This window comes from Hylobates moloch, unplaced genomic scaffold, assembly GCF_009828535.3.
Source record: "Hylobates moloch isolate HMO894 unplaced genomic scaffold, HMol_V3 SCAFFOLD_23, whole genome shotgun sequence".
In the NCBI taxonomy this organism is placed as follows: domain Eukaryota; kingdom Metazoa; phylum Chordata; class Mammalia; order Primates; family Hylobatidae; genus Hylobates; species Hylobates moloch.
The window spans coordinates 11,855,674-11,876,548 of record NW_026652298.1 but is presented as its reverse complement, the minus strand read 5'-3'; the positions used below and the strand labels follow the sequence as shown (position 1 = coordinate 11,876,548).

The window sequence follows — 20,875 nt, the reverse complement described above, 5'->3', positions numbered from 1 at the left end:
TTCTCCTGCCTCAGCCTCCTGAATAGCTGGGATTACATGCACACGCCACCACACCTTGCTAATTTTTGTATTTTTAGTAGAGAGGGGGTTTCACCACACTGGCCAGGCTGGTCTGGAACTCCTGACCTCAGGTGATCCACTCACCTCGGCCTCCCGATGTGATGGGATTGCAGGCATGAGCCACCGTGCCCGGCTGGTTATACTTACTAATCTGATAAAATGATTTTCTATGGCAGAGTTTTCCCTTTCCGTACTCTAGAATAGTTGGTGTGAAATTAGATTATTCGACTCTTGAGTATTTGGTAGGCACTTGTTAAACCATCTTGCTTTGCGTTATTATAAGAAGATCCAATTTCCTTAATAATTATAGAATTATTAGTTTTTTATTGTTTTCATAATTATATTTTTCTAAGAGTTTTAGATAAAGTTTCCACATTTTTGGCATCAAGTTCATATCTGTTTAATGCCTCTGGCATCTGATATGATGTCCACATTTTCATTCCTAGTATTTTGGTAAACTTTTTTCTCTTAATCTCACCTGGGATTTGTTCATTTGTCTTTTCCAAGAATAAACCTGACTTCGTTGAGTCTTTTTTATTAGGTGTTATTATGTACTTAATTTCTGCTATTCTTACTTCTTTCTTTCAACTTACTTTGGGCATATTTTACTGTTTTTTCCCCTTAAATTCTTAAGATGAATGCTTAAGTCATTCACCATCCTTATCCTTTCTATTTTCTTTATAAGCCGCTAAAGCTACACATTTCTTTCCCAGAACTGTTTTAGCAGCATCTTACAAGTTTTTACATGTAGTTTTTTTGTTATTGTTCAGTTCCACCTATTTTTCTAATTTTCATGATTCTTTGTCTCATGAGTTATTTAGAAATGTTTCTCAAATTCCAGACATGGGGGTTTTCTAGGTATCCTGTTCATGATTTCTAAAGGTGAGATAACTGACCAATCAGAACAGACAAAGCCACAATAATTGGTATGACTTTCCCAGTGCACAGTGGCTGAATACCCCTGTATTTCTACCATAACTGTACTGGGCTGCCTTCCTTGATGGAAAATTTCTTATACATCTAGCTCCAGGAGCAAATCAGCAACATTTAAAAACCAGCATTTTTAAGAGGAGCCACACAAGTCCTTGTCTTCAAACAGTGGACCTGACTCTGATTCTCCTTTAAAGTCTCTTTCTCCCACATCATCCTATAGGAATCAAAACTTTTGACATCCATGCCTGCTTCAGCCTCACCCATCTCTTAGAATTCCTGTTCCATTACTAATCCATGATCTTGTTTTTGAGCTCAGCTATGCCTTTTTGGTTTCCTCTTATGTGTTTGGGACAGAAGGATGCCAATACATGAACTTTATTATACTATTTTGAACCAGAAGCCTCAATCCATCTTTAAGTCATAAGTCATAGTCATAGAAAATGAGGTCAGATTTGAAAATTCTAAGTTTACATTGTTATATAAAATCAATACTACCATATAAAAGATAACTTATAGTTTCAAAAACTCTATGGCTTTTTAAAACTTAAAATCCAGAGACATATTTAAAAGTTTTCCATTTTGTTTCAATCTAGTTGTAAAGATAAATTAGTATAGAAAATGTCATCTGTTAGGGGTAAAGTAAAAACAAACAAACAAAAAAACACTTGCAAAGAGTTTTTCAATTTTTTTATTAAAATATATTTAATTAAAAATAATACCCACTGTGGCACTGTTCTCCATTGAGAGGCGAAAGGGTGGTGAGGAAGAGCTGGCAATGCCCATCCCTAGGAATCTGGACAAGCCCTGCCTCCCAGGTTCCCGTCTATATCCCCAACTTTCCAACAGGCTCTGACCTCCAGGCAGTTGGTTCAAAGTTACAAGTGCTTGTGACCCTCCCTTGAGCTCCTCCAGGGCCACCCCTGTTACAGAATTCAAGGGCCACCTGGACAAACTCCTTGCTTTTTCTCATTCTTGGGATCCTTCGTTCATGCTACAAAGAGGATCGGGGAACAGAGTGGAGTCTCTACTAGCTGGGGTAAGGGAGGAAACAGACAGTAATGGGGGACCGGGCCAAGAAGAGGGATGGTGATGAATGCTCCAGAGCAGGATCGGGCAGTAGGGCACTGGGTCTCTCAGCATGTATAGCCCTTCCAGGCCCAGTAGCTCCATGCACAGCTCATCTTCTAGCCCTAGCCCCAACTCCAACCCTGCTACTGACACCTCAAAGCCAAGTACTCCAGCCAGGGTTGCTGCAATCTCCTTAGAGAAACCTGGGGAGGAGTCTCCTAAGAGGATGATGTTAGGCCTTGAGCCACAGCAGGAGCAGTGGTGGGTCAAGTTCTGGTGGTTGAGGGTGTGGGGATCCTGAGGGCCAGCCACTGGCCCCTCACCTTCTAAAAATCCAGGCCCTTCAGAAAAGCCAGGGGGATCCATCACCAGGCTGATTTATGGGCTCTCCATGCTGAACTGCTCCAGTTCCCCAGGCTGAAGTCACTCATTGGCCAGTGAAGACTTGCCCAAGCCCAGTGGGCCGAGGGGGGTAGTATTCCATAATCCAACTGCCTGCTCAGGGGCTACTCACCTGAGGGCTGTGCTGAGCAGACCTGAGAGGGCAGCTCTGGCTGCTGTAGAGACTTGGGGTGTGTGGCTGGGTGTGCAGATTACTGGTCTCCAGGGGGACACCCTGAATGATGGAAGACAGGGTGGGTGACATTGGCAAAAACTGGGTAGCTGCTGTTGGGACCTTCTGGCATCGGCTGGACCTGCGGGCAAACTTAGGGGGCTGAGGGGTACAAGGCAGTGGTGGCGGGAAGGCCCCAGGAGTAGAGGTTGAGTAAGGTAGGGGCAGATGAAGAATAAAGTGGAGGACGAGAGGAGAGTAGGAGGAGGAGGAGGAGAAGGAAGAGGAAGAGGGGGAGGAAGAGAGGGAGGAAGAGGAGAAGGGGGGGCAGGGTACTTAGTGAGGGGTGGCCCAGGAAGGTAGTAGGCAGGGCATCGTGGGCCAAGGAAGTGGGAGATAGTGAGGGGTGGCTGTGGGAGCCCTGAAGATGGAGCTGAGGACTGCTCAGGGAAGCCTGGAGATCGGGATTGCTTAGGGAGGACTGCAGGGATGGGTGGCTGAGAGGTGAACAAAGTCCTGGTGCATCATGACCTGGGCCCAAGTCCAGGCCCAGGCCCTCACTAATGCCCAGGTGAGTCATGATGTGAGTCAAATTGGAGGTACTGTTGCCCCTATTCAGGCTAGGGTAGGCTGTCTCCTCAGGGTCCAGGGGGCTAGGCAGTGCTGGCAGAAAGTACAAATTGGTGAGGTCAGGTAGGGACCTCCTCCCACATCCAGTCTTCATGGCAGGTGGGAGGACAGGCACACTGGCAAGCTGGCCAGGAGAAGGAAAGATATTAATTCCAGGGACTTCATTAGGACTGGAGTCAGGAGGAGGGTGATGACAGCTTCTAAGTATCCCATGGCTTCAGCAAATGCTTGTCACCTAGGAGAACTTCTCAATAGCAGGTACTTTGGAGTCCATTTTACCACCCTGAAATGTTGGCTGGGCAGGATGCTGGGAGGTGTGGGGCCTGAATAAGTATCCTGGGGACTGGGGTTCATCACACTTGTGTGAAGGGCAGAGTCAGAGCTTGTCCTGTTAAATGCAGATGTTGGGCAAAACAGGTACCCCTTCTCTGCAGGGAAATTGTCCCAGGAGATAGTCCTTCACCAGCTGGACACTTGGGGAGGAGATAAGTAGGCAGGACTATAGGGAGAGCTGTCAGTGTGGTAGGGTGTTGGCAGAGAACCACCATAACGGGAGCTCCTTGTGTATGGCAGTTGCAGTTTTTGCGTGTGTAACTGGGTGGAGCTGATGTCCATTATCATTTCCTCGAGGGCCACTGTGTCCTCAGCCTGACACTGCTTTTGCAGTGTGATCTCACTAAACTTGCACAGATTGAAAGCCAAGGCTGTGGCCGAACAAGGCTCATTTGCCCCTGCCCCCGATGTCGCCATCTTCCTCCCGTTCCTTCCTGACACCCTCCCAGTACAAGCCACTGTTCCTCCCTCAACACCTCCCAGCATCCTATTCTAGTCATAGCGACTGCCGCCTCAGCCTCACAAACAGTTTTGGAAAGTACAGGCAAACCCTGCAGAATAGCTCCCTAATCATTATTTTCCCAATAGAACACCTCTTGGTTTTTAATACCAAAACCTCCTAAAATGTACTTTTCTCACAATGCAAGATTTTTCTGGCAAATATTTATGTAAGGAAAGATTTATATTTGTATGTGACAAAACTCAATTCACATTTTAAATAAAAGAATGTGCAAGAAAAGTTTGGAGCTACATTCCAAATATAATCGATAGACTGTTAGAATCACGGTAGACATAAAAAATCATGCCAAGTATCAAAGTGATACAAAATGTAGGTATAGGATGATGCTTTTATCATATTCAGTATGAGCCATTTACTAACAAAGTTTGCTTGTCCTCAATGTATCTCTATAGCCTCTCATATATTTGTTTAGCCTTTGTTTTGCTTACTGCTGAGAGTCCCTAAATATTTAAGAAAATGTTGAAGAAAACGGTGGGAATGGGCAAAAAGCAATTATACTGGAAGAAAAGATTTTACTATATTTAAATCTGATTTGTTAATCTCATTGTTTATTGATCACACATGATGATATTTTACTTATACAAAGGTAATTCACAGTGGTTAGTTACATTTCTGAATTTGGTTAGGGAGTTCATGTTGATACACTGCCATTTTTTTCCATTTAGTCTACATTCAACCATTTGACCTAAAAAAAATGACAATTTCATATGGTTTAACTTAATATAAAAGTAATGTTCACCCCAAACTTAGATGTGAAAAATTTATAAAAATAAAATCTGCTAAATCAAATATAAATATAATAAATATTTTGAAATATAATCTTTAATCAAAGCCATTTCATGTTTAGCTCATTTTAAGAAACATTTTTACTTCACTTAAGGCTCAACTTTTTGTTAGGGCAAAATTAAAGGGAAAACAGTTCAGATCTCAACTTTTAATATCTGTTGGTAAATATCAAGATACCTGATTTTTAAAAAGAAAAAACCCACAAATGACTGAACAGAACATACATGCAAATTTAAGCCACCTTTGCTTCAGTGAATAAAAATAAATACATGGAATTTATATTTCAAGACTTTCTAATCTTTAAGATAGTTACTTAAGATCTGGTATTAGTGCTATTTGTCATAAAAGCTCATATATTCATTGAGCTGTCAAAAACAAGTTTTACATGTTGACAATTGCCTTTTGGTCTCTGAAAACAGGATCCTATTATATGTTTTCTAGTTCACAGCTGAGTTCACAGCAGCTGTGAGGCTAAGAAATGCCAGCAACCAATTAGGCTGGCATAAACCTTGTCTAGCATATAAAGTATAATTTGGTTGCAAATGGAGGAAACAAGAGCCAAAATAAGTCAGCCAAGAATACTAATAAAATTTCATTACAAGTATTTAAAAGTCAGAATATTAAAAATCTAACAAAAATATGTATTTTATTAAGAAAATATAGTAGTAGAACGTTAGGAAAAATACAAAAAAGCAACAATCAATTCTTTTCAGATCCAAGCAGTTTTTTAAAAGGTTGCAGCTGTTTCTGACATACCTAGGATTACAAACTCTATGTTGTTTTTTTTTTTTCATTTCTATTTCTAACTACCTAATCATAGGATTGTGGTATATGACCATACATATGGCAAGTCTTCCCCCAAAGTGAGCATTATTTTTATCAGTTCCCCTTTAGACATTTCTATAAAAATTTCTCTTCATACTTTTAAGGCATTAAGGCCTTTATAATTTTGTTTTTGTTTTTTTTTTTTTTTTGAGATGGAGTCTCGCTCTGTCACCCAGGCTGGAGTACAGTGGACGATCTCAACTCACCACAACCTCTGCCTCCTAAGTTCAACAAACAATTATCCTGCCTCAGCCTCCCAAGTAGCTGGATTACAGGCATATGCCACCGTGCCTGCAATCCCAGAAAACAGAATTTCTTTTTTTTTTTTAGGCAGAGTCTCTCTCTTGTTGCCCAGGCTGGAGTGCAATAGCACGATCTTGGCTCACCGCAGCCTCTGCCTCCCTGGTTCAAGCGATTCTCCTGCCTCAGTCTCCTGAGGAGCTGGGATTACAGGCACGTGCCACCACACCTGGCTAATTTTGTATTTTTAGTAGAGATGTGGTTTCTCCATGTTGGTCAGGCTGGTCTCGAACTCCCAACCTCAGGTGATCCGCCTGCCTTGGCCTCCCAAAGTGCTGGGATTAAAGGCATGAGCCACCGCGCCCGGCCTAGACCTTTATAAAAATTTCAAAACCTAAATATGCATAAGAACAACACAACTTAAATTATTAGTAAAAATAAAACTTCAGTTATAAGATTGTTTATAATGGCTATTTCCAAACCCTTTGAAGTTGTTTAAATCTGTTTTAAGTATGATAAATTTAAAAATATAACAGATCAATGCTTTATACAATATTACTACAAAAAATATAATTTAAAAATTTGTACCCATATTTTTAAAAAGTAGTCACCGGTGATTCATATGTATACAGCCATGTAATGAAAACTAATAGGAAAATCTAGCTTACCTGCCAATAAATTAAAATATATAGTGTGTCTATTCTTGATAAAACCTCTAGCAATCCCTTCCATTTCCAATCAGAATACCACCAAAAAATTTAAAAGCATTTTTAATAGACTTTTAAAAATATGCTAATAAAATCTAGTTGTCTCCTGTACCTCTCAAGCAGAGACTAAGAGGAAAACATGCATAAATATCCATTTTCAGAAGAAGAAATATTACTCTGAATTGTAAAATCACACATTCAGACCAAGTGTCTGGCAGAACAATGTTGTTTCCAGAAGATGAGTAAAATACATAAGTTTACTCAAAGTGGTTGGTAAACAGATACTTGAAGGAAATGCTTTCTTCCAAGTCATTCCACACCAGATAAATTATCTTAGAACACACTGACGGTAAAAACCTTTTGCCACTTCCTATCAGGTGATTGATCAAAACCTGTCTTAAATAACAGGTTTTCCATTATTCTTTCTTTTTTTCTTTCTTTCTTTTTCTCACTCTCACCCAGGCTGGAGTTGAACGGTGCAATCTTAGTTCACTGAAATCTCTGCCTCCTGGGCTCAAGTGATCCTCCCACCTCAGCCTTCCGAGTAGCTGGAACCAGAGGTGCCTGCCACCACACCTGGCTATTTTTTGTATTTTTTGTACAGACAGGTTTTTGCCATGTTGCCCAGGCTGGTCTCAAACTCCTGGGCTCAAGTGATCTGCTCACCTCTGCCTCCCAAAGTGCTGGGTCTACAGGCATGAGCCACTGTGCCCGGCCCCATTTTTCTTAAGTAATAGTTAGGTACATAAAATAGTGGTTCCAATCAATTGTATATTTAGTTATTAAACCAACTGCCACTGTAGAACGCAAATTCAAAAATTTTACTGCAATCTTTCCAAGTTAAGTCATAGAAAAACATGCTAATAAGCTTTCATTGTCTAAAGGTTTGTCTTAAGACTGGTCTTTTAAAACAGATACAATTCCTTTCTTCAGCTTATTAAAAGAATTCTAAAAGGATGCTCCTTCAAGAACATGAAAACAATTCCCCTCTTTAATACGTCTATAATATTATAATCTTATCATAACCGCAAAATGGAGAAAAGTTGGGAAAACAAAGATTGTCAAATGCTGCTTTAAAATAGACTAAAAGGACAGGGATGCTACAAAAAAGCATTATTTAGAAAATGGAAGTTAACTACACAGTAATATTCACAGTAATGTTAACTACGCTAATAGTCACATATTATATCTTGGTTTTGCCAACCACCTCAAAGCAGTTATTATTTATAATCTAACAGTAAATGTCAATTTATTCCTAGGTGCCACTGACCAGTAACTGAGGACAGAAAGAAATTTGATTTGTTGGAGGTCATACAGCAGATCAGCAGCAGAAGTCAAAGTCTCAAATTCTGATATTCAGGTTGTGTTAGCTAATCTAAGCAGTGAGGAAAAGAGTCCTTCATGAGGACTATGTAGCATTACACCTTCTTCAATAGCTTTAGTGGAACAAGAAGCCATTAGAGGAGGACATAAATAATGTCTCAGCTGACACTGGTAACAGTGCTGTTGCTGTTTAGTAAATCTCTGGGGAATGTGACTTTGCCAAACATAGAGACCTTTCTGTTTGGTTTATCACACTTAAGATGTTACTGTTTTTTAACTAAATTGAAAGTTCTAGTATTTCCTTTCTTAGACATTAAACACAAACCTGAAAGTTTGGAACAAGGAGAGAAAAAAGGAAATGATACAGCTAAGATTTTCATTAAGAAAATACAACTTAAAATGGGACAAATTTTATTCATATTGAAAACAAACTATGAATTTTCAAATTCTTACCTCATCCATTGTTTTGAAAAGGGATGTAAAAAATAGTGCTCAGTTTCTATAGGGTGATGGGGAAACTTCGGATCTGTTGAACTGCACACTAACAATTAAGGTAGCATTATTATTTAGAAGGGCCCACTGTGCAGCTTTTTAGAAAAGTTTCACTCAGAATTTGCATAACAGTAATAAGAAAAATGTCATAAAGAGCTATGATAGCATTAAAAAGTATTAAATCAGGATGGGCACGGTGGCTCACGCCTGTAATCACAGCACTTTGGGAGGCTGAGGCAGGCGGATCACCTGATGTCGGGAGTTTGAGACCACGCTGACCCAAAATGGTGAAACCCCGTCTCTACTAAAAATACAAAATTAGACAGGTGTGGTGGCACATGCCTGTAATCCCAGCTACTCGGGAGACTGAGGTAGGAGAATCGCTTGAACCCCGGAGGCAGAGGTTGCAGTGAGCCGAGATCGCACCACTGCACTCCAGCCTGGGCAACAAGAGCAAAACTCCGTTTCAAAAAAAAAAAGTAGGCCGGGCGCGGTGGCTCACGCTTGTAATCCCAGCACTTTGGGAGGCCGAGGCGGGCGGATCACGAGGTCAGGAGATCGAGACCACGGTGAAACCCCGTCTCTACTAAAAATACAAAAAATTAGCCGGGCGTGATGGCGGGCGCCTGTAGTCCCAGCTACTTGGAGAGGCTGAGGCAGGAGAATGGCGTGAACCCGGGAGGCGGAGCTTGCAGTGAGCCGAGATCGCGCCACTGCACTCCAGCCTGGGTGACAGAGCCAGACTCCGTCTCAAAAAAAAAAAAAAAAAAAAAAAAAAAAAAAAAGTATTAAATCACTGTAGTTTCCTGATGTTATTCAGCATATTTGGGGCTGGGGAAAAGGAAGGTTAAAACGCCATCCAAAACCACTCGTAAAGAGAACATAAAAACCAAAATTCTAAAATCATGATGTAATATGATTATGATTCTAGCTAAAATAGTAACAATGTAAAAAAAAAAAAACACACAGTACTAGAAATAACACTTCATGAAGTTTACTAAATATGTTAACTAAATAAATCTCAAAACCTATCAGCCTTAACTAAAAGGCTATTCTTCATATCTACATTCCTTTCGATAACAGAATATACCAAATGTATCTTTACTTACGTGTTAAAGAATACGAGATTTCCTATTTAGAATACCAAAGACTTTTACAGTGGTGTTGTTAAAGCAACATGTTGCCAATAGTTCAAAATTCTGAAGAACTGTCTTTCCCAGGTGTTCTCCTGAATACACTGAACAATGCTATCTAATTGTTCCCTGGCTTAAATTTTTATTTAGCCAAAAGGGAATTTCATACCAATACAGCTGTGCTATTCTGTGAACTTTTCACAGCTACATGTACATATCATCTTCTCTTATGCATACATCCTAATGAGACAGGGATCTTGTGGAATGTTTTTCAAGTTAGTGCAATGTTATTATTCCCCCCAGGACTCTGTCATCCCAACTCCTGCTCCACTCTACGTATGGGAAGATTATGATGATAGTGACCCTGAGTCATGGAAATTTCTACTTTTAAAGCCTGGCCAATTTCAGTTAGGAAAATAAATGATCACTCTTCTAAGCCCTTTTACCACTAGGGTAAAATGTATATTTCAAATTCAGTGCTGCCAGAACAAAAGGTACATAAAGAAGAATGAGATCATTGAAGCTCCGTGTGGCAAGAAAGGCTAAAGTCAGATTATGAGTTTGGTTTTGTACATATGAAGTTTAAGATATCTGTCCAGTGGAGATATGAAGTAGGCTCTCTAATAGACTGGAGTTGGTCAAAGCTGAAGAAAAAAGCTTGGGGATTGTCAATTCAAATCATGCATTCTCAGTGGGGGTGATATCCCCAAGGTGGTAAAAATTGGCTCTTTGGAAGGGCAGATCTTAGATATTACAATGGTTTGTGGCTCTCCGAAGGGCTACAACCCATAAATAGATGCAGAGAAATCTCACTGCGATGGGGTGACTAGGCAATGAAGTAGTCAAAAGGCTTTTCAGGCAGAGCAATAATGAAAAAAAGGTTTGCAAAACACCAATATAGACAGTATTTTTTAAGACAAACAAAGTGGATGTGACCACTAAAAGAATGAGAGTAGAAGTCCTGATCTTTAAAGTTCTGTACAGAGGTCAGGGAAATGAGATACTAGCAAAGGAGATCAAGAAGTTACCAGAGAAAAGGAAGAAAAATCAGAAGAGTAGTCACAGAAGCTAAGTGAAGGTATTTCAAAAGAAAGGGAGTGAATTAATTGTGTCAAATGCTGCTAACAGATCAAGTAAAAACGGAGCAATGCCTAAAAGTGAGAGTAGTCAAGAGGTTTTTGTTTTTTCTTTGAGGCAGTGGCTGGATCTCGGCTCACTGCAATCTCCGCCTCCCCGGCTCAAGCAATCCTCCTACCTCAGCCTCCTGAGTAGGTAGGACCACAGGCATGTGCTACCACGCCCTGCTAACCTTTGGTATTTTTTGTAGAGAGGGAGTTTCGCCATGTTGCTCAGGCTGGTCTCAAACTCTTGGGCTCAAGCGATCCGCCTGCCTCAGCCTCCCAGTGCTGGGATTATAGGTGTGAGCCACCACACCAAGCCTAAGAGGATTTTTTTTTTTTCGGATGGGAGAAATAACAGCATTTCCATATTGATGGAAATGACTCAGTAAAGAAAATAACTGTTGATGCAGCACAGAGAGACCAATGAAGTTGTGACTGGGCAGGTGAAAGGAGACAAGATCCACCGTACAAGTGGAGGAAAGGGGCATAAAACAGGAACACAAAAAATGTGTCCACAGCAAAATAAGGAAGGCAGTCATAGGCACAGATGCTGGTAGTTGGGTAAATGTGGCTGACTTGTAGTTCTTTACTGGTTGTTTATATTTCTTGGTGGTGAAATGACAAGCAAGGTCATTTTGCTGAGTGTGGGTGAGCCAGGAGCAAACATCCTCAAGGAATGAGGGAAGCTGGCAATATCAATTAAGATTTCTATTGAGAAACCAGATATATTGTGTCTCTACTAACCAGCAGACAGAATACAAATACAGAAATATGGGGATAAAGGCAATGGATTCCGTTTTTGGTAAGTTTAAGATACTGGCAGGAAATACATGGGATAGTACCTAAAAGGTAGATCAGAAACCAAGAGAAATATTTGGTCTGCAGAGGCATTTTTTTTTTAACTTTTATTAAGGTTTGGGGTTCATATGCAGGTTTGTTACATGGGTAAATTGCATGTCACCGAGGTTTGGTATACAAATGATCCCATCACCCAGGTAGTGAGCAGAGTACCCAACAGCTAGTTTTTCAACCTTCCCACCCTCCTTCCTCTAGTAATCCCAGGGTCTATTGTTACCATCTTTGTGTCTGCTATTTATCCAGTGTTTAGCTCCAGCTTAACCAGTTCACCATTGATGGACATTCAGGTTGATTACATGTCTTTGCTATTATAAACTGTACTGCAATGAACATATGAGTACAGGTTTATTTTCTGTAGAATAATTTATTTTCCATTGTGTATATACCCAGTAGTGGGATTGTTGGGTTGAATAGTTTTAAGTTATCTGAGAAATCTCCACACTGCTTTCCACAGTGGCTGAACTAATTTACATGTCCACCAAGTGTGTGAGTGTTCCCTTTCCTCTGCAACCTGGCCAACATCTGGTTTTTTTTGACTTTTTAATAATAGCCATCGTGACTGGTGTGAGATGGTGTCTCATTGCAGTTTTTTTTTTTTGAGACAGAGTCTCGCTCTGTCGCCCAGGCTGGAGTGCAGTGGCGCAATCTCGGCTCACTGCAAGCTCCGCCTCCCGGGTTCACGCCATTCTCCTGCCTCAGCCTCTCCGAGTAGCTGGGACTACAGGCGCCCGCCACCATGCCCGGCTAAATTTTTGTATTTTTAGTTGAGACGGCGTTTCACCGTGGTCTCGATCTCCTGACCTCGTGATCCGCCCGCCTCGGCCTCCCAAAGTGCTGGGATTACAAGCGTGAGCCACCGCGCCCGGCCGTCTCGTTGCAGTTTTGACTTACATTTCTCAAATGATTAGTGATGTTGAGCATTTTTTCATATACCTGTTGGCCACATGTATGTCTTCTTTTGAGAAGTATCTGTTCATGCCCTTTACCCATTTTTTTTTTTTTCTTTCAGAGCAGGAATGAAAGTTTATTGAAAAGCTTTATAGTTGGGCATGGTGGCTCATGCCTGTAATCCCAGCATTTTTGGAGGCCGAGGCAGGCGGATCACCTGAGGTCAGGAGTTCGAGACCAGCCTGGCCAACATGGTGAAACCCCATCTCTACTATAAATACAAAAATTAACCGGGCATAGTGGCGGGCACCTATAATCCCAGCTACTCGGGAGGCTGAGGCAGGAGAACCACTTGAATCTGGGAGGTGGAGGTTGCAGTGAGCCGACATCACGTCACTGCACTCGAGCCTGGGTGACAGAGCGAGACTCTGTCTCAAAAAAAAAAAAAAAAAAAAAAGAAAGAAAAGCAAAGCTTTACAACGTTAAGGAAAGAAAAGAAAAGAAAGTACAACTTGGAAGAGGAACAAGCAGGCAACTTAAGAAAGCAAGTGTGTCCCTCTGCCCATTTTTTAATGGGACTGTTTGCTTTTTGCTTGAATTGTTTCTTATAGATTCTGGAAATGAGATCTTTGTCATATGCATAGTTTGTGAATATTTTCTCCCATTCTGTAGGTTGTCTGTTTACTCTGTTTCTTTTGCTGTGCAGAAGCTCTTTAATTAGCTCCTATTTGTCATTTTTTTTCTTTTTGTTGTAATTGTTTTGGGGACTTGGTCATACACTCTTTGATAAGGCCAATGCCCAGAATGGTACTTGCTAGGTTTTCTTCCAGTGATCTTATAGTTTGAGGTCTTACATTTAAGTCTTTAATCCATTTTGAGTTAATTTTTGTTTATGGTGAAAGGAAGGGGTCCAGTTTCAATCTTCTACATGTACCCAGTTTCCCCAGCACCATTTACTGAATAAGGAGTCCTTTCCCCATTGCTTGTTATTATCGACTTTGCTGAAGATCAGATGGTTGTAGGTGTGTGGCTTTATTTCTGGGTTCTCAATCTTGCTCCACTGGTCTATGTGTCTGTTTTTATATCAGTACCGTTTTGTTTTGGTTACTGCAGCTTTGCAGTACAGCTTGAAATGGGGTAGTATGATACCTCTGGCTTTGTTATTTTTGCTAAGGATTGTTTTGGCTATTAGGTTCTTTTTTGGTTCATATGAATTTTAGAATAGATTTTCCTAATTCTGTGAAGAATGTCATTGGTAGTTTGATAGAAATAGCATTGAATCTGTAAATTGCTTTGGGCAGTATAGCCATTTTAACAACACTGATTCTTCTTATCCATGATCGTGGAATGTTTTTCTGTTTGTATCATCTCAGATTTATTTCAGCAATGTTTTGTAATTCTCACTGTAGAGCTCTTTTGCTTCCTTGGTTAGCTGTATTCCTAGGTATTTTATTCTTTATGTGGCTACTGTAAATGAGATTCTGAGCAGAGGCATTTTGAAGAAGAATTTTCATTAAAAAATTTTTATTTATTTATTTTATTTTTTTTGAGACGGTGTTTCCCTCTGTTACCCAGGCTGGAGCACAGTTGCATGAACACAGCTCACTACAGCCTCAACCTCTGGGGCTCAAGGGATCCTCCCACCTCAGCCACCAGAGTGGCTGGGACCACAGGTACATACCACCATGCTCAGCTAATTTTTGCAAGGTATATTTTGTAGAGACGAGGGTTTTGCCATGTTGCCCAGGCTGATCTCAAACTTCTGGGCTCAGGCGATCCACCCACCTCAACCTCCCAAAGTGATGGGATTACAGGCATGAGCCACTGTACCCAGCAAAAAAAATTTAAAGTATTATGAAAAATTGCAAACTTATACAATCGATGATAACCCCCTACATTCAGCTTCACTAATTTTCAACATATGGACAATCTTACTGCCACTTCTATCACAACTGGATTATTTTGAAACAAATTCTAGCTATCCCTTCAATGCATCAATATTTACTTCAGAATGTATAAAGCTATAATTTTATGTGTTTTTAACATTCTTCTTTTTTTTTTTCTTTGAGACAGAGTCTCACTCTGTCGCCCAGGCTGGAGTGCAGTGGCGTGATCTCAGCTCATTGCAAGCTCCACCTCCCAGGTTCACACCATTCTCCTGCCTCAGCCTCTCAAGTAGCTAGGACTACAGGTGCCTGCCACCGCGCCCGGCTAATTTTTTGTATTTTTTTAGTAGAGACAGGGTTTCACCGTGGTCTTGATTAACATTCTCCTTTTCAAAAACCTTTTCTAATACATTTATTTTTCCATCTTTCTCAGATTTTTTTTTTTTTTTTTTTTTTTTGAGATGGAGTTTCGCTCGTTGCCCAGGCTGGAGTGCAATGGTGTGATCTTGGCTCACCGCAACCTCCGCCTCACAGGTTCAAGGGATTATCCTGCCTCAGCCTGCTGAGTAGCTGGAATTACAGCCATGCGCCACCATGCCCGGCTAATTTTGAATTTTTAGTAGAGATGAGGTTTCTCCATGTTGGTCAGGCTGGTCTTGAACTCCTGACCTCATGTGATCCGTCTGCCTCGGCCTCCCAAAGTGCTGGGATTACAGGCATGAGTCACTGCGCCCGGCTTTCTCAGATGTTTTAATAAAGCTGATTTTTTTTTTTTTTTTTTTTTTTACTAAATTGAATCACATTCCACTCATCTATTTTAAAGTAACATTAAAAATATGATCATGAAAAAAAAACCCCAAAACCATAAAACAATCTTTACCATATTTACCATTTAAACTCTATTTCCCACGCATCTCTTAATGCCTGGTTTTGTGCTGTGTTTACTATGGTCTCTGTAAATACTGATACATTATACCATATATGCACATATGTGTGTAGGTACCCTTCAACTTCAACTCTCGTAACAAAGAGATGACTTTGAGACTAGAGCTGCAAGGTATTTCAAGGCCTTATTCATCCTTTACCAAAGACTTGCAGCATATTTGCTGACAAATGCTTAATTTGTTTTCTATGTTAAAAGGTCAAGAACAAGTGTTAAGATCAAGGAAGAACATAAACATTTTAGGTAATATAGTCCATGGAAAGGCCTAAGTAGCAGGACATAAAGGTAGGTCTCATCTTGGATTAGACAATGGTTTCTTAGCTATAACAAAAGCAAAAGCAACAGAAGAAAAAATAGATAACTGGACTTCATCAAAATTAAAAATTTTTGCGCTTCAAAGGATACTATCAAGAAAGGGAAAAGACAACCCTCAGAATGAGAAAAAATATCTGTAAAGCATGTATCAGATAAGGCAGTAGTATCCAGAAGTTTTATACCTCAACAATAAAAAGATAAATATTGACTGGGCACGGTGGATCATACCTGTCATCCCAGCACTTTTGAGAGGCTGAGACGGGAGGATCACTTGAGCCCAGGAGTCTGACCAGCCTGGGTAACATAATGAGATCTTGTCTCTCCCCCACCCCAATCCCCTCTAAATTAAAATTAGCCAGGCAAGGTGGCTTGTGCCTGTGGTCCTAGCTACTCAGGAAGCTGAAGTGGGAGAGGCACTTGGGCCTGGGAGGTAAGGCTGCAATGAGCTGTGATCATGCCACTGCATTCCAGCCTGAGTGACAGAGTGAGACGCTGTCTCAAAAAAAAAAGAGAAAACATACCAAATTATAAAGTGAACAAAGGATTTGAACAGATCTTTCTCCAAAAAAGACATACAAATGGCTGGGCATGGTGGCTCAAGTCTGTAATCCCAGAACTTTGGGAGGCCAAGGTGGGCGGATCACTTGAGCCCACAAGCATGAGACCAGCCTAAGAAACGTGGCGAAACATGTCTCTACAAAAAAATATAAAAATCAGCCGGATGTGGTGTGCATCTGTAGTCCCAGCTACTTGGGAGGCTGAGGTGAAAGGATCAGTTGAGCCCAGGAGGCAGAGGTTGCAGTGAACTGACATCACACCATTGCACTCCAGTCTGGGCGACAGAATAAGACTCTATCCTTTAAAAACAAACAAACAAACAAACAAAAAAATGGTAAATGAACACACGGAAAGATGTTCAACATCATTAGTCATTAGGGAAATGCAAATCAAAATCACAATAAAATGCCACTTCATACCCACCAGGACGGCTATAATAAAAAAGATGGAAAATAACAAGTTTGGGCCAGGATGTGGAAAATTGGAACCCTCAAATATTACTAGTGGGAATGCAAAATAATATAGCCACTTTGGAAAATAATATGGCAGTTCCTCAAAAAGTTAAGTATAGAGTTACCATATAATCCAGCAATTCCACTTCCAGGTATAACCCGCAAAAACTGAAAACAGTTTTCAGTTCTTTTATGTCCACACAAAAACTTGTATATGAATGGTATTCATAATGGCCAAAAAATGGGAAACCCAAATATCTATCGATTAATGGATGGATAAATGAAATGAAATGGAATATTATTCAACCATAAAAAAGTACTGAAATATGTTACTACACTGATAAACGAGTATGGATTATGCTAAGTGAAAGATGCTATACACTAAAGGCTATGTATTGTACAGTTTCATTTATACTCAATGTCCAAAACAGACAAATCTACAAAGATAAAAAGTTGATTAGTGGCAGATACTAAAGGCTGGAATGAGAGGGGAATGCAGAGTGACTGCTAATGGGTATAGGTTTCTTTTAGGCTTTGTCATAAAAATGCTCTGAAATTGGACAGTGGTAGTAATTGTACAACTTCATGAATATACTAAAAAAAAAAAAAAAAAAAATCACTGAATTGTGCGCCTTAAAGGGCTCTTTAGGTTTATTAGGTTAAAACTATAATATTTATTTCTCAAAAAATTTTAACTAAAAAATTAATTTCTTCTCATAATCAGACATAATATATGATATACTCTTTATTTTTCTATATTGGCTATGACAGATAAACACCAGAACTTAGATGTTTTCTATTATATGTTTGGACCTCATAACACTTCATAAATTAAGCATGTCATCCCTTACAGGGCCACTTAAAAAAATAAATTCTATATAGGCACAGCCTGAACTTCACAATCCAAGCTAGCAAATTTCAAAAGTGTAATGTACACTGTGCGGGTAAGAGTATGAGGAAACAGGCATTTTTGCAGATAGTAAGGTAAATTCATATTTACGGAAGACAAGTCAGCAAGATCTATCAACATTACACATATACAATTATCTGACCCAGTGCTTCTACTTCTAGGATTTTTCCTCTACAGATATATTCATGTATGTATAAAATGTCAAGAGTTGAAGACTATTAAATACTACAGTATTGGCTATGCAGCAGCTACAGATTAGGCACAAATGTAAATGTCATCAGTAAAAGACTGGTTAAATAAATTGTGGTATATTTACTCACTAATGAAATGCAGTACAAGAAAGAAGGAGACTATTATTTATCTACTCAAAGGTTCTCCAAGATATTATTAAGTAAATTACACTCCAGTATATACAATATAACATCTGTAGGAAAAAGATATATATTTACACATATTTATACTACATGTAGATAGAGATGTGTAAGCAGAAATTTTCCTGAAAAATGAAAAAGAAGTAATTCTCTACAAATAAAAGAAGCTAGTAATATTTCTGTCTCTTGGAGAAGAATTGGGTAGCTAGCTGTGGGGTAGGGGTAGGATGGAGACTAACAGATATATACATACATACATACATATATATCCTTTTGGAACTTAATTAGTCATGGGACTACATTGCTATTCAAAACAGGTAATTAAAGAGAAAATTACAAGTATACATTAAAAACAGTGACACACACCTTGTCATGTCATATTCTTGATGCCTGGAGGATGAACACACAAGTCAATTTTTAAGAATGTCAAAACTTGAATAGACAGAGCAGTGAAAGAGCAGCTGAAAGTTCATTTAGTCACTGGTTCAGCAAACAGATAATTTATGAAGTGTGCAAAGTGCCTGTGCTAGGTTAGTTAGAAGTGGAGTGTTCCAAGAAAGTTCAGCTTGTCTGGAGTATAGAGTGCCTCAAATAAGCAGCAAGAATGAGACTGAAGAGGCAGGCTAGTTTGTTCAGGGTCCACCATAAGCCATGTTAGACTTGGGCTTCATAAAAAGGGCAACAGCAGTAGAGAACGCTTTCAAAGTTTTAAGCATGTGATCAGAGGGTCAAACCTACATGCCTGAAGGTTACTCCGAAACAGTAATTAACCAAATTAGTATTTTCGGTTTTTTTTTGTTGTTGTTGTTATTAATCAAATTACTCTCCTAGGTAGAGAGGCCTATTAGGAATTCGTTGCAACAGCACAGACAAGACATAATGCTAGCATGACCAAAAGTTATAGTGGTAGGTACAGAAAAAGTGTAGGAAGAGTTACTTGAGTCATTAAATTAAGAGACCATAATAGGCTATAAGGTCAAGAAACAAAAAGGAGTCAAGGAAGACAACCAAGTTTCTGACTGGAGCAATAGAGTGAATGAGAAATACTGAAGTAAACTTGAGGAAGGGGTGATGGGTTCAATTTTGGACACGCTGAATTTGAGTGTTTATGAGACATCCAAATGGAGATATGCAGTAATCCATGACATATACAAACAGTACATGTCTGTAGCCAACGTGGGCTAAAGAGAAGCATTTAGTTTATCTAGAAAGAGAATACTATGTGAGAAGTACTGCAGGGGTAGGATCAAGCCCTGAAGAACATCAATACTTGAAGAGAATGGGGAAAGAAGCACCTGTAAAGATTAAAAAGGAAAAATCTCAGGAATAGAAGGAAAAGAAGCTCTACTTATTTTTAATTAAGAAATTGTTCATAATAGAAACCCAAAACAGCATATACAGTTAAAAGCAATGTTATTACTCTTAATAAAACTGCAACCAAAGAGCATATAAAGAAAGCACTCAACCATATACTTAGAGCCAAGTTACAGGCAACTCTCAGTATCAGCTATAATTTAAAAAATAAACACACAACCCATATATAATCCCAAAACAATTTCAAACAATGGGTTTCTAAAAATAAATTAATGGCTGGGCGCAGTGGCTCACGCCTGTAATCCCAGCACCTTGGGAGGCTAAGGCAGGCAGATCACGAGGTCAGGAGATCGAGACCATCCTGCTCAACACAGTGAAACCCCATCTCTACTAAAAATACAAAAATTAGCTGGGCGTGGTGGCACATGCCTGTAATCCCAGCTACTGAGGAGGCTGAGGCAGGAGAATCGCTTGAACCAGGGAGTTGGAGGTTGCAGTGAGCTGAGATCACGCCACTGCACTCCAGCCTGGCGACAGACCAAGACTCTGTCTCCAAAAAAACAAAGTCCACTAAATTTGGACAGGCCCCCAAATCAATCTATTATGTCAGCACTTTAGCAAGTTGCTATAATCTAATTGTTACCATTTTCCTGACAATATTGTTGCTCATCTAATATGAAGCATCCTTATGATAGCATTTGTTCCTGTTTAAATTGTCTAAAGTCTTGTGAGCAAGAGAGTTTAAACATAGGCAATAGCAAAAGAGACTGGAGAAAACTAGAATGTCTTTGTCAAATTATAGAGCCACAGAGCATTTGTATTGAGTGCAATAGCTACTTATTATTTTGTTGTAACTGGCAAACTAACTTCTTCTAGGGAAAAGTCCTTCAACTAATTCTTCAAAGAAATCAGATGAAGGGACACATGATGGCCATACAGCAAATACTAGGTGGATTAATAAAAATACCTGATTAATAAAAAGTATACCCTAGAAAGGAAAAGAAAAGCATTATGAAATTAATTATTTGACTTCCAATGCCTGGAACATTAATAGGGCACAAAAATGAATTACAGTCTACAATGAATCAGTATGTAGAGGATTTTGGGGGCAGACAATCTATGTTCTAATCTCAGATTTGCTACTTATTTTATGTATGACCTTGGACAAGTCAACTTCCTCATTATAACAATATAGGCAAGTTTTGACCAACAGCAGTATTTCATCAAAGAGCTTTCTGTGGTTAAATTCTAAGACGTACCTCAGTAATTGGGGCCCCTAATTTGTTCTCATTTCTTAAAAATCTTATAGGTGGCTGGGCACTGTGGCTCACGCCTGTAATCCCAGCACTTTGGGAGGCCAAGACAGGTGGATGACCTGAGGTCGGGAGTTCGAAACCAGCCTGATCGACATGGAGAAACGCCATCTCTACTAAAAATACAAAATTAGCTGGGCGCGGTGGCACATGCCTGTAATCCCAGCTACTCGGGAGGCTGAGGCAACAGAATTGCTTGAACTCGGGAGGCAGAGGTTGCGGTGAGCCAAGATTGTACCACTGCACTCCAGCCTGGGCAACAAGAGTGAAACTTCAATTCAAAAAAAAAGGGAGGGGTGGCTAAAGTTGCCATACATATGTGAATCCTTTTTACTATACTATA

General features: G+C 39.8%; 1 protein-coding gene and 1 pseudogene across 4 annotated transcripts in view; both read right to left on the bottom strand.

Moving 5' to 3' along the window:
* KIF2A (kinesin family member 2A) overlaps positions 1-20,875 on the bottom strand; it is an 81,007-nt gene that overhangs the window by 49,332 nt on the left and 10,800 nt on the right. The gene's annotated exons all lie outside the window — the stretch shown is intronic.
* On the bottom strand, positions 2,021-3,994 carry LOC116462554 (CREB-regulated transcription coactivator 2-like; annotated as a pseudogene).